The sequence below is a fragment of the Pinus tabuliformis genome, chromosome 2_1 (assembly GCF_031772625.1).
Source record: "Pinus tabuliformis cultivar Carrire ecotype Pingquan chromosome 2_1, CPIR1, whole genome shotgun sequence".
NCBI classification, from domain to species: domain Eukaryota; kingdom Viridiplantae; phylum Streptophyta; class Pinopsida; order Pinales; family Pinaceae; genus Pinus; species Pinus tabuliformis.
Genome location: NC_142299.1, coordinates 674025664 through 674042451, shown reverse-complemented (window position 1 = coordinate 674042451; position 16788 = coordinate 674025664). Strand labels below are relative to the sequence as shown.

Sequence of the window (16788 nt, the reverse complement as noted above, 5' to 3'; positions counted from 1 at the left end):
ACGAGCAAGATCACGTCCTTCATTACGAGCTTGTACACAAGCTTCTAGAGCAACCCGATTAGCTACTGCACCAGGTGCATTTCCCCAAGGATGTCCCAAAGTTCCCCCACCAAACTGTAGTACGGAATCATCCCCAAAGATCTCGGTCAGAGCAGGCATATGCCAAACGTGAATACCTCCTGAAGCTACGGGCAGAACACCTGGCATAGATACCCAATCTTGAGTGAAGTAAATACCACGACTTCGATCTTTTTCGATAAAATCATCACGCAGTAGATCAACAAACCCTAAAGTTACGTCTCGTTCACCTTCAAGTTTACCTACTACAGTACCGGCGTGAATATGATCTCCACCGGACATACGCAATGCTTTAGCCAGTACCCGGAAATGCATACCATGATTTCTTTGTCTGTCAATAACTGCATGCATCGCGCGGTGAATATGAAGAAGTAGGCCGTTGTATCGGCAATAATGAGCCAAAGAAGTATTTGCAGTAAAACCTCCCGTCAGGTAGTCATGCATAATGATAGGAACTCCCAATTCTCTTGCAAATACTACCCTTTTCATCATTTCTTCACATGTACCTGCAGTAGCATTCAAATAATGTCCCTTAATTTCACCTGTCTCGGCCTAAGCCTTATTAATTGCTTCCGCACAAAAGACAAAACGATATCTCCAGCGCATGAATGGTTGGGAATTTACGTTCTCATCATCCTTAGTAAAATCGAGTCCACCACGGAGACATTCGTAAACTGCTCTACCATATTTTTTGGCTAATAGACCCAATTTTGGTTTGATAGTACATCCCAATAAAGGACGACCATATTTGTTCAATTTATCTCTTTCAACTTGGATACCATGAGGTGGACCCTGAAAAGTTTTGGAATAAGAAGGGGGAATCCGCAAATCTTCCAAACGTAGAGCCCGTAGGGCCTTGAATCCAAATACATTACCTACAATGGAAGTGAACAAGTTAGTAACAAAACCTTCTTCGAAAAGGTCTAAGGGGTAAGCTACATAGGCAATAAATTGAGTCTCCTCTCTAGGAATGGGCTCGATGTCATAGCATCGCCCCTTGTAACGATCGAGACTAGTAAGTCCATCGGTCCAAACAGTGGTCCATGTACTGGTGGAAGATTCAGCAACTACTGCTGCTCTCACTTCTTCAGGTGGCACCCCGGGTTGAGGAGTTACTCGGAATGCTGCCAAGATATCTGTATCTTTGGTCTGATATTCAGGAGTATAATAAGTTAATCTGTAATCTTTAACACCAGCTTTGAATCCGACACTAGCTTTAGTCTCTGTTTTTGGTGACATAAGTCCCTCCTTTATTAATAATTATTTCTCGCAAGGACGAGGTCTGCTCGACATGGACCGAACGTAAACAATCAATTTTTATAGAAATATCCTACAAAAAGTCGTCCGTTATTGGGGTGCTAGATACACTCTCATTGTATAATGTTCTTTATGTATAACGCAACCCAATCTTTGCTCTTGAAGTTCTTCCTCCATGTATTGACCCGAGAACCTTTCAGTGGTTAAACTAGTTCATGAATGAAATCAAGGAACCGAATGGACCTTTGACCATAATGGTGCGAATTGTCCGAAAATACATATACAGATGTGCGTATGAAGAGAAGAGATAATGATCAATGAGAGAAAGGTCATGAATATCAAGTTTCATATTTCACAGATGATCTGGACATAATTTTGAAGTATTTTCGGTTTTAGTTATGGATAAATTGGTTCTAGTTATAGATAAATCGAAGACTTCCTCATGATCCTTATTCATATCCATCTACCTACTTCATATTCCAAATATGGATGAATTTAAACTTTTCAATAAAGTTGGATTTTACCCAGGTGGTAACTTCCATTTATTATTTACTGGTCTGATCGACCCAATATGGAACATTTTTTTTTTTTTTATTGATGATATTGGCAAAATCATATTTATATATTCTTCATGGAAATTATTTCCATTTTTGTATGAGAAAAAATCCTCTTGTTCTTGGGGTTTCCGCAAGTGTAGAAACAAATGTGGGACGTATTGCTCAAATCATTGGCCCAGTACTGGATGTCTCTTTTCCTCCAGGTAATATGCCTAATATTTACAATTCATTGATAGTTAAGGGTCAAGGTACAGCCGGTCAAGAAATTCAGGTTACTTGTGAGGTACAACAATTATTAGGAAATCATAAGGTTAGAGCTGTAGCTATGAGTGCTACAGATGGTTTGACGAGAGGAATGAGAGTGATTGACACGGGAGCTCCTCTAAGTGTTCCAGTTGGTGGAGCTACTCTCGGACGAATTTTCAATGTTCTTGGAGAACCTGTCGATAATTTGGGTCCTGTAGATGCTGGCATAACATCTCCTATTCATAGACCTGCTCCCGCCTTTACAGAGTTGGATACAAAATTATCCATCTTCGAAACAGGCATTAAAGTAGTAGATCTTTTGGCTCCTTACCGCCATGGGGGAAAAATTGGTTTATTTGGAGGAGATGGAGTGGGTAAAACAGTACTCATTATGGAGTTGATCAACAACATTGCTAAGGCTCATGGAGGGGTATCTGTATTTGGAGGAGTAGGAGAACGTACCCGTGAAGGGAATGATCTTTACATGGAAATGAAAGAATCGGGAGTAATTGATGAACAAAAAATATCAGAATCAAAAGTGGCTCTGGTCTATGGTCAGATGAATGAACCACCGGGAGCTCGCATGAGAGTCGGTTTAACTGCTCTAACCATGGTCGAATATTTCCGAGATGTCAATGAGCAAGATGTACTATTATTTATTGATAACATCTTCCATTTTTTCCAAGCAGGATCAGAGGTATCCGCCCTATTAGGCAGAATGCCTTTCGCCGTGGGTTATCAGCCAACTCTTAGCACGGAAATGGGTTCTTTGCAAGAGAGAATTACTTCCACAAAAAAGGGATCCATAACCTCGATTCAAGCATTTTATGTACCTGCTGAGGACTTGACCGACCCTGCTCCTGCTACGACATTTGCACATTCAGATGCTACTACCGTACTATCGAGAGGATTAGCTGCGAAGGGTATCTATCCAGCAGTGGATCCTTTAGATTCAACATTGACTATGCTCCAACCTTGGATCGTACGCAAAGAACATTACGAAACTGCACAAGGGGTTAAGCAAACTTTACAACGTTATAAGGAACTTCAAGACATTATAGCTATTCCTGGACTGGATGAATTATCGGAGGAAGATCGTTTAATCGTGGCAAGAGCAAGAAAAATTGAACGTTTCCTATCACAACCCTTTTTCGTAGCAGAGGTATTCACAGGTTCCCCGGGCAAATATGTGGGTCTCATGGAAACAATTAGAGGTTTTCAAATGATCCTTTCTGGAGAATTAGATGGTCTTATCGAACAGTCTTTTTATTTGGTGGGTAATATTGATGAAGCTACCGCGAAGGCTATAAACTCCAGCATGGAAAGTTAATTCTGAAAATGACCCTAAATCTTCGTGTACTATCTCCTAATCAAGTCATTTGGGATTCAGAAGTTAAAGAAATAATTCTATCTACTAATAGTGGTCAAATTGGCGTATTACCCAATCATGCTTCACTTGTGGCAGCTGTAGATATAGGAGTTATGAAAATACGTCTCAATGGGCAGTGGTCCACTATGGCTATGATGGGTGGTTTCGCCAAGATAGACAATGATAGAATAACTATATTGGTAAATAATGCAGAGAGAGAGATGTTGACATCGATCCCCAAGAAGCCCAGGAAAATTTTCGAATAGCTAAAGCTGACTTAGCTCGAGCCGAAGGCAAAAGACAAGCAATTGAGGTTGATTTAGCTCTGAAAAGGGATAGAACCCGATTAGAGGCTATCAATGCTAGCCCCCCCGTCTCTAATTAACATTTTCTATAATGATTTGAAAAATGGATTCAATGTTCCACCTCGATCCAAACACGTGGAGTAAAACTTATTAGATACCATTGAAAACTCGATGGCATCTAATAAGTTTACCTAGTATTGGATTTGAACCAATGACTCTCACGTATGAAAGCGATACTCTAACCACTGAGTTAAGTGGGTCATTTATTCTCATAGGTAGAGTTGGATTTATAAACGATTCTAAATCGAAATCGAATTAAATGTATAGACAATGTATGTGTCCCTGGCACAGATCGAACTTATTGGAACGTATTGGATCATGAAATATCTACCTTGACATAAAGTGATCCATCTGGTTAGTATAGTAGTGTATCACCAAGACTGGCAAGGAAGGGCTATAGCTCAGCAAGGTAGAGCACCTCGTTTACACGTGCGCCAATGGTTTTCGGGAGAGTTTATCGATTCGTCCGATCCACGAAATAGATTCTATGTGAAATAGTCTTACTCTATAAATTTGTTTCTCTGGGGAACAATAGCATGACAAAGATTAAGTTCGATCTGATTCGAATTACGGATCTAATTGATATGGTCAATCCCAACTCTGTTCAATGCCAAGCATAATGAGTATAATACGGGGACCTCAAAATATATTCTTTTCGCTCTATGAACTTTTAGGTGTATGAAGTGTCATATTTTACTTTTGGAGCGATAGAAGAGACTCTATTTGAGTCAATCTATGCCCGAGCGAGGCAGAAATACGTCAAAAAAACCTTTTGAATAAATTTGGGATTGCTTCTGAAGGGTAAGAATTTGGAGCACACAGAGCCATATTAGTATCTTACCGGAAAGAGGAGAATGGCAGACTAACCGATCTTTCCATCAGTTAATGAAAGAGCCCAATGCGAGAAAATGCATGTTGGGTGCTTGGAACAATTCAAATTATTTTGATAATAAGAACTTTGATCTGTTCTACTGAGAAGGTCTACGGTTCAAGCCCGTATAGCCCTATACATTCCACTAAGTGATACTATTTATATATATCCCCTCATAGTCCGTCCCTATGACTTGGCCTTGAAAAGTCTTTCAGATCATATCAACCTCATGTCCTTATCGAGATCGATGGATGGGAACGTTGGACCAGAGCAGGCATATTAGTATTTTGGATCGATCGAGATTGATCCGATACCAGATGATCAAACCTATAAACTATTTTTTTTTATCACTAGTTCTTCGAAAAATTCGAGAGTTCTCTCGAATATCATATGTTCCAAGCAATCCATAGAGCAGTCAAAGTATCAATCAGAAATGTGACTTTTAGCTCCATCCAAACGCAACGCATTCCGTTGGGGTTGAACAAAATTTCCGTTCAATCGAAAATCCCGGATGTATCTATCCCTTTGCTAAATATCGGGGCGAAGACCTTGATCAACTAGGATTCCCTACAATAAGTTATGTGTCGTAAATCGAGCCTATTTTTGAACCATAGAAGTGGCAAGTACGACGGATATTCCGAATACCTGGGCAGAGAAATTCTCTGGAGTTGATCCATCCTAGCTAAAGGCGAACCTTTGGTTCGTTCTCTTTCTTCACCTAAGATCATCACATGGTTTTTGAGACCCAAGATTTTCATATTGGGACAAACACTCTTCCTTGCCTCTAATTTCGTTCTGGTAACATATCACAAAAATGCAATCTACCGGCTATGCATATTAGATCTACATCTGGACCAACGTTTGCTTTAATCTACCCCACTATTTTATAGAATACACATATTTCATGGAATGCGTTCTGGAACAAACAATAGAATAAAGAAGTCTGTTGGGTTGAGATGAAAGGAAGAAACTATTACCCCTTGTCCAAAAATTATGTGGACAACGACCCAAAAGAAGCTGCTTTCTGCCCCGTTACAAATAGATCTCTACTCGGCAATAGATCTGTCTGAAATGATTTTATATCATTGTGAGATGAGTGGGCTCATGTCATAACGAACTTATATGTGAAATATTTGATACGTTCCACGGATCGATTGACGCCTACCAATTCTGTTCGCTTGATCTAAACTTTCAAACGAATTAACTGAAAGACAACAATCAAATTTATATTTGATTCATCAAATGTTCACTATCTCCGTCTGTAGATGAGCCTTTAAATTTGTATCTTTGTCCCATAACCTGCATAATAATATAACAAAGAACTTGATTGTATCCTAATCGTGCATGTAAGATAACAAAAATTTCTAGATTGGAAAACCCTATACCTTCTAATACGAGAAGGAAGGATACAAGTTCAAATGGTCTAGATTCATCGAATATGAATATATGATAAGCGAATAGGGTCGAACTTGTCGACACAGCCACAACCTTGATCATTTTAAACAACGACTCTCTGATCAAATATCCTGCCCAAAGTTGTTCAGATGGACAAGATCTTAGTATCAAGATAAAACATACAATAAATATCGAGATAGATCTCGATCTATTCCATTTACACCGAACCATTTTAATGGTTATGGCCCGTTCGTTACAACTCGAATAACGTGGGATCTACCGAACCAATCTACAAAACTGTGTTAGTTGAAAAGTAAAATCTAATAGGGAAAAACAATAATTATGGCAGATGAGTGAATAGACAAAGGATCGATACGAAAGAAGAAAGATTCTTCTTTCACGTTCAAAAGAACGGAGGGAAGATGGGATCGTGATATTTCTCCGGGAGAAATACAAAATACTTCATATTTATCACATATTTGATAATAAGCCATACAACTTGTTCGAGAGTTGAGAGTTAGTCATCGATCTTGCTTTGATCCCCTATCAGAGGTCACCGACGACCCACATAAGAACAAACGTTAGCTCATTTTTTATTCTTGGAAGAAATGACTGTAGATAGATAAATTGGTTTTTCTGGGGCGGACATAGCCAAGTGGACCAAGGTAGTGGATTGTGAATCCACCACGCGCGGGTTCAATTCCCGTCGTTCGCCTCATAAAAGAAGATAAAAAACGGACTAGATCTGAATCCGATTTGTTGTCATTTTCATATTTCGGTGAAAATATTTCTATCTATGTAATAGAAATGGACACCCGAGCCTTCTTTCTTCGTGGGAAACATGAGCCCTTTATCGGACTTGAACCGATGACTTACGCCTTACCATGGCGTTACTCTACCGCTGAGTTAAAAGGGCCCCCTCATCATATATGAATGAGTGAGTCTACTATGGTAGATGGACAACAAATTGGATATGGGTGATCCATCTATCTTTATAGATATCAAGTTGAGAACATATATTATAATAGCTCGTAGGGTAAGGATCGCTATACTGGAAACTCCGGGCTAAGCTGATACAAAGCGGATGGAGACAAGTTATGCCTAAGAGCATTTGCTGAAATATGTTCGTATTGCTAGAAGAGACAAAGGCTCAACGGGTCAGGTCCTATTGCAATTACTTGAAATGTGTTTGGATAATATTCTTTTTCGATTGGGTATGGCTCCCACCATTCCCGAAGCTAGACAATTAGTGAATCATGGACATATCCGGGTCAATGACCATATGGTAGATATACCAAGTTACCCTTGCAAACCTCAAGATATGATTACTATAAGAGATCAACAAAGATTGAGAGCTAAGAATATGGAGCCATTCCAGTTTATGGCTCTTTTTCTTCCTGGAAGAGGAAGATCTTTCTAAAATGAATTAGAAAGAATTCAATTAGAAGATTAGAGGAGTTGAGAAAAAAAATTCCTTGATAAAGAGAAAGAACAACCTAGAATTTCCAAAACTAGAATGGATAGAATCCTTTCTTCTCTCTCGGAAATAGAAGAGAGAGAATTAAGGAATTCCGGAATTTGGATTCAAATGTGGAAGGAAAGAAGTGACGGAATATCCGTCAATGGGATTGTGGCGTGTATAGTTTAGTGATACAGGTGGGTTTTATTCGTTACATTATCAACTTAAATAGTTAAAGGATATTTGGATGGATCTCTGATCCATCCAAAGCTCTATCTATCTATAACTAAAGGGCCCGATACAACCATCAGAGTCAGAACAGTGAGTTGCGCAATAACTTCTAGATCCATTTGGTTTTCTTTCACCCTCCATCGACTGAATGTATGAATAAAATGTTGTCGGGATCAATCACTTTTCTTCTATTTTGTCTTCTTCGGACTCCTACCCATTGGTGTAGTTTCGATCAGGAACCTATGGCCTTGAGCAACTGATATCTTTACAATAATACATAAAATAGATAGAGAACCCTAAATAGATAGAGAACCCTTCAATATCTAGATAATAAAATTTGATACTGGAGAGAAATAAATGGACTAATCCATGTAACGCATTTAATCAAACTGATTGGGGAGGGAATGAAGATATGGTAGAGCTTAAATTTTTGATAGCTTTTTTTCTTGCTTTTACAACAGGTATTCTAGCTATCAAATTAGGTCAAGCACTGTATGACTGCTGATTTTTTCTGCTTTTCTCAAGAAAAGCAGAAAAAATCAGTCATACAGAACTATTTTTAACGAAATGAACAATACGATTGACTGGATTGTTCTTTATCCAACTGAATAATGGCAATATTCATTATATTGCCGATACAATCTGTACATACTATGATATACACCTTTACTCCACCATTCATTTTGTTACACATGAACTCTTCCATCTTGGAGAGATGGTTGAGCGGACCAAAGCAGCGGATTGCTAATCCGTAGTACGGATCATCCGTACCGAGGGTTTGAATCCCTCTCTCTCCGTTTGTCCACTATTGATCCTGAAAACGAATAACCCCGAATCTTTCTACGAAATGGAAAAGGCCCATTAACCTAGAGACTTCCTATTTTGACCTTTTTTTTCATTGCATAGCACAAAATGATAAAGTTATCATTTTGACTGAGCATTTGAACTCAGTATTTTATTTTTTTCCCGCAGTAAAGTATTACTGTTTATGGAACAGTAATAGCTCCACTCTTTAGTAGAAAAATGATATTTTTTCATCAAAAATTATATCTGACTTAGTCCATAAATTGCAAAGGTATCGTTCATGAACGAATGGAAGGATTAGAATATCTCGTTTCTTTCCTCTTTTTTTATCAATATAAATGGGACCAATCCCTACATTGTGTATTGGTACATACAAACGATAAAATATCTTTGCCTCTCCCTGTTATTATGTATGAACAAAATTGTTTCAAACCTGTTCCATCATTAGCAATGTCCAAGTGAATAGATGTTCACTTTCGAGATGATCCGGGTCTAGCTCGATAACATGATCTCTTCCAATCCAATGTGAGAAAGTTACATAGTGTCTACTTTTTCCAATAAAGGGGTGTTTGCATGGGTTTGCCTTGGTATCGCGTTCATACCGTCGTATTGAATGATCTTGGACGGTTAATTTATGTACATATAATGCATACAGCTCTAGTTGCTGGTTGGGTTGGTTCAATGACTCTGTACGAATTAGCAGTTTTTGATCCATCCGATCCTGTTCTTGATCCAATGTGGAGACAAGGTATGTTCGTTATACCTTTTATGACTCGTTTGGGAATAAAGGATTCATGGAGTGGATGGAACATCACCAGAGAAACTGTAATTAATCCCGGTATTTGGAGTTATGAAGGTGTGGCCGGGGCACATATCATGTTTTCTGGCCTGTGCTTTTTGGTAGCTATCTGGCATTGGGTATATTGCGATATGGACATATTCTGTGATGAACGTACGGGAAAACGTTGTTTAGATTTGCGAAAAGTATTTGGAATTCATTTATTCCTCTCAGGAGTAGCTTGTTTCGGATTTGGAGCATTTCATGTAACGGGTTTGTATGGTCCTGGGATATGGGTGTCTGATCCTTATGGACTAACTGGAAAAATACAACCAGTGGATCCAGCATGGGGAGCTGAAGGTTTTGATCCTTTTGTTCCAGGAGGAATAGCTTCTCATCATATAGCAGCGGGTATTTTGGGTATATTAGCAGGTCTATTCCATCTCAGTGTTCGTCCTCCCCAACGTTTATACGTAGGATTACGCATGGGGAATATTGAAACGGTCCTATCTAGCAGTATTTCTTCTGTGTTTTTTGCAGCTTTCATTGTTGCTGGGGCCATGTGGTATGGCTCCACAACTACTCCGATCGAATTATTCGGTCCCACTCGTTACCAGTGGGATCAGGGATACTTCCAACAAGAAATAGATCGACGGGTTCGTGCCGGTCTGGCCGAAAATTTAAGCCTATCAGAAGCTTGGTCCAAAATTCCCGAGAAACTCGCTTTTTATGATTACATTGGTAATAATCCAGCTAAGGGGGGGTTATTCAGAGCAGGTGTAATGGACAATGGAGATGGAATAGCTGTTGGTTGGTTAGGACACCCTATCTTCAAAGATAAGGAGGGAAATGAGATTTTTGTACATCGTATGCCTACCTTTTTCGAAACATTTCCAGTAGTTCTGGTGGACAAAGAAGGAATTGTGAAAGCCGATGTTCCTTTTAGGAGGGCAGAATCAAAGTATAGTGTTGAACAAGTAGGTGTAACTGTTGAGTTCTATGGTGGTGGACTTGACAGGGTCAGTTTTGGTGATACTGCTATAGTTAAAAATTACGCTAGACGTGCCCAATTAGGTGAAATTTTTGAATTAGATCATGCTACTCTAAAATCTGATGGTGTTTTTCTTAGTAGTCCAAGGGGTTGGTTTACTTTTGGACATGCTACATTTGCTCTCCTTTTCTTTTCTGGACACATTTGGCATGGTGCTAGGACCTTATTCAGATATGTTTTTGCTGGTATCGACTCGGATCTGGATGCTCGAATAGAATTTGGAGCATTCCAAAAACTGGGAGATCCAACTACTAAAAGACAAGTGGTATGATATTGCTCCTATCTCTTCTCTAATAAATATTAGTACGAAAGTTATCTCCATAATTGTAAATTACGATCAAATCAAATCTATGGAAGCATTGGTTTATACATTCCTGTTGGTATCGACCCTAGGGATAATCTTTTTCGCTATTTTCTTCCGAGAACCACCCAAACTTCCGACTAAAGGGGGAAAATAATTTTGCTTCTCCAAATCGTCATTCTTTCTCTCCCATCAAAGAAAGAATGACCTTCCCTATAGGGAAGGTCATTCTTTCAATTAGTCCTCGTGATCCTCAAAAGGATCCCTAAGTTGTTTAGAGGGTTGCCCAAAGGCGGTGTATAGGGCATAACCAGTAAAGCTTACAAGTAAACAAGATATGGAGATGGTGACTAAGGTTGCAGTTTCCATTATTAGGTGATCCCAATATCATGGTATGTTTACCATATAATAACAAAGTTAAAAGATCTCAACCAATACAATAGTTTCTATGGCTACACAGACCATTGATGATACTTCCAAAACCACGCCAAAAGAAACCCTTGCAGAAACGACCTTAAAACCGCTTAATTCAGAATATGGTAAAGTAGCTCCTGGATGGGGAACTACTCCTCTTATGGGTTTTGCAATGGCTCTATTTGCAATATTCCTATCTATTATCTTGGAGATTTATAATTCTTCCATTTTATTGGATGGGATTCCGGTTAGTTGGGGCTGAGGAACTCCAAAATTCACCTGGTGAGCTCTTGAAGAAAAAAAAAGAACTGAGGGATTCAAACCCAGACCAAATAGTGGCTTTGAGTTTTTAGCTTATCTTGTTCCAATAGTTTGATCATGTAATTACTCTTCTCTAAGGATTTTTGGAATATGGGTGTGCAACTTGTCGAAATCGATCCATATTTATAGTACAGAAGACCGATCTGTTATCTTCATCAAGATGGTCCTACCTCGTTGGATATTTCATTTCTAGAATATTGAATCTCTAGAGCACGAGGTCTATCATAGATATGTTTCGGAAGATCTGAACTATGGTTTGTACCTATCATTTCCTCGTCACCAGACTTCCAATAAAGAAATTGAAAGAGGTATTTCCTATAATAAATCGAAGGATCTATCCCCTCTCATAATTATGTTGATTATGACCAAAGAATGATATAGTATCTGATTTCTCTTAGTTAGCATATTTCGTCGAATGAGCGAAAATGAAAAGGTTATTACCCAGAGAACCTTTTGGGGATTTGATAAAATCATCGGGGTCTAATTGAAATCTTAGGTTTGGATTGATTCATCTATTGAGATCTCGACAAGATATTTCCTATAAATCGTCTATATTAGTTCTTTTCTAGGGAACTGATATCACACGAATAGGGTAAAACATTGTTCAAAGGGCCTATAGTGATTTATCATGGGGATGAACCGACTTGAAATTTTGGCACTTTTTGAAATTTTGGCACTATAGAGTCTTCTAATAGAAATGCTGGATTGTTTCGAATGATCTTCATTTCTCCAGCCGGTCAGGCAACGAACCCTCAAGTATCTCTTTTCCCAAATTTATTTATTCGTGTCCAAAAGCATTTGCGTGTTCTTGTTCAAGACGTATGAAGGGAAATTCTCATGTACAGTTTTCAGAGGGGGAATTTCAGTTTACCTATCTCAATAAAGTATACGATCAGTTCGAAGAGCGTCTCGAGATTCGGGCGATTGCGGATGATATCACCAGTAAATATGTTCCTCCTCATGTCAATATATTTTATTGTCTAGGGGGGATCACACTTACTTGTTTTTTAGTACAAGTAGCTACTGGTTTTGCTATGACTTTTTACTATCGTCCGACCGTTACAGAAGCTTTTGCCTCTGTTCAATACCTAATGACCGAAGTTAACTTTGGTTGGTTAATCCGATCAATTCATTGATGGTCGGCAAGTATGATGGTTCTAATGATGATCCTGCACATATTCCGTGTTTATCTCACAGGTGGATTCAAAAAACCCCGTGAATTAACTTGGGTCACAGGTGTAATTTTGGCTGTGTTAACCGTATCTTTCGGTGTAACTGGTTATTCTTTGCCCTGGGATCAAATTGGTTATTGGGCAATGAAAATTGTGACTGGTGTGCCTGAGGCTATTCCTATAATAGGATCTCCTTTGGTAGAATTATTACGCAGAAGTGTTAGTGTGGGTCAATCTACCTTGACTCATTTTTATAGTTTACACACTTTCATATTACCCTTCTTACTGTTGTATTTATGCCAATGCACTTTCTAATGATCCATAAGCAGGGTATTCCAGGTCCTTTATAGAGAGGAAAGATAGATTGAAAATAACTATTCATAACTTATTGTTCCGAATAACAACAGTAATATATCATCGCCAGGGATATTTCTTATTCAAAAATGGAAATATCCATATGGTCCTCGGATTTCTCCTTTCGATTTTGGAGTATTATTCATCCAATACAAACAAATAATTGGAGTAGATTCTCAGACGAAGAAGATCGATTATGGGAGTGTGTGACTTGAACTATTGATTATGCCATGCAAATACTTTCTCCGATCTACCACATAAATATTTCTGATAAAATGTGTCTCTGTCCCAATTTCCTTATCAGAAATAGGAAATTTAGCACCTGGGTGGAAAGGCATTGGTCAGTTTGTTCCATTCCAATAGTATTCTTTCTATGATCGAATCCAAATCAGGAAGGACTCCGTGAGATCCGGACAATGGGACAATATTTTCATATATTCAATAATTGGACTATATGACTTTACTTCTCCTTTTCATAGTGTGAAAATGCATCCATTTCCCTTGCATCCATTTCGATGGAAAAACTATTGGAGTGAAAGAAGGGATCTAAGGAAGGAAAGAGGCCGGATCAATAACAAGTCAATACCTTGTATGCTAAAAAACTTTTGAGGTCTATTCGTGGTGATAAACACAAATTACAAGGACTAAGATGGTCCAAAAGGCATATCGATCATGATCTAATTTGTGAGCTTACTTGGGTCATGAGCATTTAACTGGAATAATAAAATGACCAATGATGGATGATCATAGACATTATTAATTCCTATTTTTCCAATTCGTCTTCCATCACGAGAAAAATAAGTGATATATACTTCCTCCAGTTATTGTTCGAGCCGGATGATAAAAATTGGCATGTCTGGTTCTTTCGGGGGATACATCCATAAAGATCTACTTATCCCAATAACAAAGAAACCTGACCTAAATGATCCTGTATTAAGGGCTAAATTAGCTAAAGGTATGGGACATAATTATTATGGAGAGCCCGCTTGGCCCAATGATCTTTCATATATTTTTCCAGTAGTAATTTTAGGTAATATTGCATGTACAATAGGTTTAGCGGTTCTAGAACCATCAATGATTGGTGAACCAGCAAATCCATTTGCAACTCCTTTGGAGATATTGTCTGAATGGTATTTTTTCCCTGTATTCCAAATACTTCATACAGTACCTAACAAATTATTAGGTGTCCTTTTAATGGGCTCAGTACCCGCGGGATCATTAACGGTGCCTTTTCTAGAGAATGTGAATCAATTTTAGAATCCATTTCGTCGTCCAGTAGCTACAACAGTATCCTTGATCGGTACTACAGTAGCCCTTTGGTTAGGTATTGGGGCAGCGTTGCCTATTGATGAATCTTTAACTTTAGGTCTTTTCCAATCCAATTTGATCCAACTGTCGAATATAAAAATATTTCAATTTTTTTATTCATATATCTAGGGAGTAGTTGCTTTAAGACAAATTATATCTCCCTAGATATACCCATCTTGTCAGATATTTCTTTCGAATATTCCACGAAAGAGAGATATGTCAAAGATTCTCATGACTCTCCAAAAGAACTTGGGTAAAGGAAATGAAGAGATGAAATGAAACCAACCATTTTATGAACCCGAAACTAATTCCTGGGTGGATCAATTGCAAAAAGTTTTTGTAGAACTTCCAATACCTGTTCGACAGATTCCTTCCCGAAGTGTTCAATTCTCATTAGATCTTCTCGACTGTAATTTAAGAGGTCCAATAATGTATGTATATTGGCTCTTCTGAGGGAGTTATAGGTTTTGGGGGGTAACTCTAATTGGTCAATGAAAATAAGTTGAAATGCTATTTTTTCTTTCGTTTCCCCCGTATCAGTCAATACGTGCGAAAGGAGGAAGGGAAGCATATTAGACCCTTTTTTATTGTTCATTCCATCTATGTTCTGTTCCTCTCCATGCAGGAAGGGAATAAATAAGTCGATCAAATTTCGAGAAGCTTCGTAAAGTGCCTCCCTAGGAGTTAACCCCCCATTCGTCCATATTTTCAGGAAAAGGACTTCTCGTATTTCATTTCCGCTCCCATAGGAATGAATACTATAATTCGCATCGCGAACAGGCATAAAAACAGCATCTATAGGAAAAATTCCGTCCTGATAATTATTTGGACTATGTATAATATATCCGCGATTTTTTTCAATTTGTAATCTGATATCAGAAGTAATTGATTTAGTAAGTCTAGCTATATGTTGTGTAGTATCAATTATTTTCACAGAAGGTGGTAATATGATATCGAGCAGTTACATTTCTGGGTCCAACAATATAAATAGAAGCTTCTCGGATTCCGTACGAGTCACTTCTAAATACAAGTTCTTTTAGATTCATCAAAATGTCATGTACTGATTCTTCAATACCTATTATCGCGGAATATTCATGTTTTATGTTCTCTAATTTTACACTTGTGATACATGTTCCTTCTACTTCTCCAAGTAAAGCTCTTCGCATTGTGATGCCTATTGTATCGGCTCGACCTTTGCGGAGCGGGGATAGAGCAAAACGGCCATAATGAAGACACTTACTGTATGCTCTGGATTCGATGCATTTCCATCGTAGTGTCTGAATAGAGACTGGGATTTCATCTCGAATCATACCAAGAATATTTGATCAGATCATTAAATCATTTCTTTCTCTTGAAATTCATTCAATTCTTACACACGTCTCTTTTTGGGAGGTCTACATCCATTATGTGGCATAGGGGTTACGTCACGTACAAAACTTAATAGTATGCCACTTCTACGAATGGTTCATAATGTTGTATCTCTCCCTCGACCAGGGCCACTTATCATAACTTCTACTCGTTCCATACCCTGATCCATTAATGCGCGAATAACATTTTTTGTTGCAGTCTGGGCAGCAAATGGTGTACCTCTCCTTGTACCTTTGAATCAACAGGCACCAGCAGAAGACCAAGAAAGAACTTGTCCCCGTACATCTGTAGCAGTCACTATGGTATTGTTAAAACTTGCTTGAACGTAAATAACTCCTTTGAGTACTCGATGTTCATTCCTACGTGAACCAATTCTTTTTATAGTTTTTGACATATTAATCATTATGAGTTCAGTTCGAAAAATGCATATCAAAATCTATTTTACCACTAGATCCGTTAATTGATATAGAAGAGGATTACCCCTGTTTTTGCTTATGTCTCGGATTAGAACAAATTATCATAACGCGTTTTCGTCTACGAATTGATCGACATTTTCCACAAATTCTACGAATAGAAGCACGAATTTTCATATTTGTGACCCTCCAATTTGCTCATATTACATTTTGTTTCCTGAGACAGAGAGTCTGTTTCATCTGTGATTCTCGATCCCTATCAGATGTTCAAAAGGTGATTCAATCGTTTGAAGATTTTTTGCTAAGTCTATATATTATACGTCCTTTGGTTAAATCATAAGCACTTAATTCGACCTTGACCCTATCTCCTGGTAGTATTCGTACGGAATTACGTCGAATCCTACCCGAAATATGAGTCAGAATCTGACATCCATTATCTGTCAGAACTCGAAACATACCGTTGGGGAGTGATTCAGTAACCAAACCTTCCGCATGGATCAGATTCCGTTTCTTCATCGAATCTCCTCCTCTTTTGATTCAAAAACTTGACTAACGTGCTTGGATGAAGATGAATGGTGTCTCAACTTGCTATGACTTTTCATACTATGGGGATATCTTACAGAATAAATATTTTTGGACAACATTTGGATTAATTACCATACATAACATAAAATTT

General features: G+C 38.3%; 1 non-coding gene across 1 annotated transcript; it reads right to left on the bottom strand.

Moving 5' to 3' along the window:
* Window positions 1-6982: 6982 nt before the first annotated feature.
* Window positions 6983-7054, bottom strand: TRNAT-GGU (transfer RNA threonine (anticodon GGU)). Its single transcript has one exon. It is a non-coding gene; the product is annotated as a tRNA-Thr (tRNA).
* Between the last annotated feature and the right edge of the window lie 9734 nt (window positions 7055-16788).